This window comes from Octopus bimaculoides, chromosome 7 (assembly GCF_046866305.1).
Source record: "Octopus bimaculoides isolate indiv1 chromosome 7, ASM4686630v1, whole genome shotgun sequence".
Taxonomy (NCBI): domain Eukaryota; kingdom Metazoa; phylum Mollusca; class Cephalopoda; order Octopoda; family Octopodidae; genus Octopus; species Octopus bimaculoides.
This window is the reverse complement of record NC_142934.1, coordinates 70,473,036-70,478,035: the sequence shown is the minus strand read 5'-3', so window position 1 is coordinate 70,478,035 and position 5,000 is coordinate 70,473,036. Positions and strand designations below refer to the sequence as shown.

Below are 5,000 nucleotides of genomic sequence, written 5' to 3'. Positions count from 1 at the left end.
CTAGCATGGTCGCAATCCAATGATTGAAACAAGTAAAATAATAAAAGAAATATAATTAGATATACACAGCAATAAATCATTACGGATTACAGGAATTCTAAGTGGATTCTGTCTAAGAGGTTGAGGACAGCAGCTGAATGCAATTCTTTCTTATGACTGTGAAGCAGGTGTTTTTAGTGCACACTTACCACTACTTGACTTGAAATTGTCTGCCTTGTTGGAAAGATTGCTGTCATTTTTGCCACTAGTTTCATGTTGTTTTGGAAGAATCTTTAGCGGGATTTCTCTTTGGCTTAGTTCTTCCTGCTGCTGCTCATAAAGTTATAGTGTTTGTTGATTTTTTTTTTTTTTTTGCTTTATTTGTATCAGTTGTTCTTGTTGTTTTTAACTATTTTATTATTATTGCTGACGTTTTTTGTTTTAGGTTTTAATTGCTGTCGTTGTTGACATTGATATTATAAAAGTTATTTTTGCTCTTTGAGAGCACGTTATTGTTGTTGCTACTGCTGCTTTAGCTGCCTGCCATCTGATGCTGCTCATAACATTTGTTCTTGGATAGTATTGGCACTGTTGCAGCAGCAGCGAGCATGTGATTAATTTTTGTTGTTGTTGATGTTAATGATGATGATGATGATGATGATGATGATGATGATGATGATGATGATGAGAAGGATTCTTTTGTTATGGTTTTGTTGCTAGTATTATTCGTTTCGGGAGAGAAATATTTCCTTTCTTTCTACCAGTTTCTCACTGTTTTCTTTTTATTTTACTTTTGCTGTTTCTGCTTTGCTTGTCATTGTTCAGATTCCTGGCACCTAGAATATCGTCAGGCGCTCACAACCCTCTGCCAGTCGGGCAATGGGATCGGTGAATGTTCCACTTTAGAAAGTTATAGAGAATTAGTGTCGGGCAAGTACGACAACGTTCTCGGGGAAACTCTGGGCGTCGACGAGAACAAACTGGCTAGTGTGTTCCAGGGGACTTTTCATGTCGGGAACTATCATGGATAATTTCCAGATGTCCTTGGCCTGACAGTGCTGGCAGTGCTACCAGGGTGAGCCACCGGTTCAAGATAAACTCTACAGGCAAGGATGTGCTGTCAAACGGACTTGTCCGAGGTACGCACAGAGTGACGAAAACGTTTTGCACGCCCTCGTTCAGTGTCCGGGCATTGCTGACTTGTGGGGTTGAGTTGAACAGCTGTTGTCACGCGTGAGACGGATCCGTCTGTCAACCGAGACTGTAGTGATGATTGCACCACTGCCCGCCTTCAATTTGGCATGCAAGACAGTTTTCCTTTGCCTGGTGGCTGTGGCGAACGAGGTTGTTTGATGGACAAGGTTGAAAGGCATGAGGATATATACATTTCTCTTTGGTAGAGCTCTCATTGACTTTTCAAGTTTCACTTGAAAAGGAAATTGAGCGCTGTCCTCGAGTGAGTTTATTAAAACGTGGGTGAAAGTTGCGAAAATGGCAAGAGTGGATGGTACCTCTCCTAAATGTAGACCTGCGAGTTGGAGAGCAGGAATTGGAGAGGCCACTTGCTCCTAGGGTCCAGTAAGAATTTTCTTCAGGTTGTGTAGCCCGCTCAAAAGGTCCTTGAATAAGGTTCTGTTTAAGGATGAGGAACGAAACACCCATGTTTCAAGAGATGAATTATTCAAACCTCAAAGAATTGCTCTCAACACATGGCTATGACGTTCCCCAATGTGATCAGAGATGCACATAACGTCAGCCACCAAGGGACATGCTCAATTGGTTACGGTTAAACAACTGACAAGCAAATATGTGGTATTGAATAGATATTTACTGCAGACCATCTTTTATACCAAGATAATGTGCATGATAACAATTCCAATCAGTTAAGATCAGAAGCCATGAGAGCCAGTGCCTGGTACTGCATCACGGCATTTCTTCTTCTTCTTCTTCTTCTTCTTCTTCTTCTTCTTCTTCTTCTTCTTCTTCTTCTTCTTCTTCTTCTTCTTCTTCTTCTTCTTCTTCTTCTTCGTATTATTATTATTATTATTGTGTTTTAATTTTTAGGGTATCAAACACATTTACTTTTCACATCTTAAAAATATTAAGATGAAGCAATCACGTCGAGTCACACTCTAGATTCGTAGCCGTAATTGTGATGATGATGATGATGATGATGATGATGATGACGACGACAACCACGACGACGATTCAGTAGATTATTTTGTGACCATAGGCTTATATTTGAAATCGTTACCATTAATATCATTATTTCAGTAACTTCATTATATTTTTGTTAATAATGAGAAAGGAAAGTAGAAAAGAACAGACTGCCAATTGAGTCGAAAAATATAATGAAGAATGATGTATAGAAGTGTAGATGAAGTTGACCGTGTTACAGCAAGTATCACATTGAAGATCTACGGAACAGTTTTGTACACATGAGATTTTTATGATAACATTCACTGCTCATTAAGATTCCAAATATATAATTAGTACTTCCTATAATATTTTGAAAATATTTCTAATTTTTCTTGTTATTGTTATCGGTGTTATTTTTAATCATTATTCTTCTTCTTAAAGTAGAAAGTCACCAACGATGTTTCATGACTATTTTAGTCATTTTCTAAATTGAATTTCCTACATCAGAATAAATATTGATGTTTTTCTTCTCTCTCTCTCTCTCTCTCTCTCTCTCTATATATATATATATATATATATATATATATATATATATATATATATATATATATATATATATATATACTTCTGCTCATTTCTTTCAGAATAATCTTGTTAGATGGACATTCATATAAATCTACTAACGTGTGTGTGTCGTGTGTGTGTGTGTGTGTGTGTGTGTGTGTGTGTGTGTGTTTGTGTGTGTTTTTGCATATGTGTGTGAGTGTGTGTGTCTGTGTGTGTTTGTGTGTGTTTTTGTATGTGTGTGAGTGTGTGCGTGCGCGCGCGAGAGTTTTATGTTCCGGCTTTCATATATTTGTGCATAATCGAGTAAAACGCATACTTCGCAAATTAGGACAGATTGTATGTGTATGTGTACACACACACACACACACACACACCCACACACACAAACACCCACACACACACACAAACACACATTCAAAGAGCGAACGTGCATGTGTGTGTATATGCGTGCTTGTATGGATGTTTCTTCGTCGTTTGATGATGGGAATTCAGTTGTTGGATGAAATATATTGTTTCTTCATTAAATTCACGTGTAAGGCTTCCACAGACATGTGTATCTTTTATAGAATTCTGAGGCATTTTCTGCGAAAAACAGGGAGTGACCGTATTTTGTATTTGAATTACAAGTGCAATGCATCAGATGGCCACCATCAAAATACCGTCAAAATATATCACCGTCAATCATACACCGTCAATAATATCACCGTCAATAATACAAATATAATACACCGTCAAAATATATCACGCTCAATAGTAGCCATTGCGAGGTGATAGAAAATTATATCTATGCAAAAAGCTATTATGCTATGAAATGAAATTGAAACTGAGTCACGTGTTTACGATGCGAAATTCTTAAGCGTTCGTATATTTTGCACCCCATATACACAGGCGCACAAGCATACAAACAACCTCACATACATGAATACACACCTATATGTATGTACAAATATACATTCACATATAATATTTATGCATATATAAATCTATAGGCGTTGGAGTGGTCGTGTAGTAAGTAGCATGCTTATGAACCACATGGTTCCGGGTTCAGTCCCAGCGCGTGGCACCTTGGGCAAGTGTCTTCTACTATAGCCTCGGGCCGACCAAAGCCTTGCGAGTGGATTTGGTAGACGGAAACTGAAAGAAGCCGTCGTATATATGTATATATATATATATATATATATATATATATGTATATATATATATATAAAAATATATATATATATATATATATATATGTATGTTATATGTATGTATGTATGTGCGTGTGTATGTTTGTGTGTCTGTGTTTGTCCCTCCAACATGGCTTGCAAACCGATGCTGGTGTGTTTAGGTCCCCGTAACTTAGCGGTTCCGCCAAAGAGACCGATAGAATAAGTACTAGGCTTACAAAGAATAAGTCCTGGGGTCGATTTGCCCGACTAAAGGCGGTGCTCCAGCATGGCCGCAGTCAAATGACTGAAACAAGTAATAAAGTAAAATAGTATAAATATAAATACATTCATACACTTTCATGTGTGAAAGTGAAATATAGTAAAATCGAAGCATCTAGATTACATTATATGAGACACATTTGTATACATTTAACTTTATCTGGAAAATAAATGTATGCTATTGCCTGAAAAACACCAAGCCTACATACTTTGTGTATGTGAGTGTGTATGGGTGTATACGTACATACTCTCACATATATGCATACTTACACAAACATATACATACAGATACAGACTTATATCCACACATAATTATATGCACACACAAAAACGTATCTGCTTAATGGTGAGGGACGTTTTACAATCAATCGAAAGGAGAAAAATAGATAGGACAAACCGCAGCCAATTCCTATTCTGTTCGATTTCTGCGCTTCGCAAAGTTAGATATCTCTCGTCTGAAAAGTGCCGCGTTTCAAACAATACAAAATGACTATAAAAGTCTTTCCACTGAAAACACACAGGCTAAAGCTACCGAACGGAAACGTGAGGTTGGTGCCCAAAACAAATACAGCAAATAAACAAAGGTGGTTTTCGAAGGTGATAAACTGAGAAAATACCAGCGAAGCGGGGGAAATATACAAAGAAAGACTTTTATCTAAGGCCAACCTGAACAGTGTGAAATATTGGACGCATATGGTCAATGCGACACTTAGACAAAAACCTGACAGAAACGTATGTGGATATCAGTAGGAGGGGGCGGCATAAAAGGGAGAAAGAGAAAGAAGGGCATTATAAAATGAGAGCAAAAGGAGAGAAAATATAATATTTATACCCGATCATGTATATACATACATACATACACACACACACACACACACACACACA

General features: G+C 37.4%; 1 protein-coding gene and 1 long non-coding RNA gene across 2 annotated transcripts in view; one reads left to right on the top strand and one right to left on the bottom strand.

Moving 5' to 3' along the window:
• The window catches only part of LOC149134765 (uncharacterized), a 68,039-nt gene extending 65,585 nt beyond the window's left edge, over positions 1 to 2,454 (bottom strand). Inside the window, exon 1 of the long non-coding RNA XR_016242661.1 lies at positions 189 to 2,454. This is a non-coding gene — a long non-coding RNA (uncharacterized LOC149134765). The remainder of the gene's footprint in view (positions 1 to 188) is intronic.
• Positions 1 to 5,000, top strand: part of LOC106874518 (nucleolar protein 4) — a 1,458,602-nt gene that overhangs the window by 711,290 nt on the left and 742,312 nt on the right.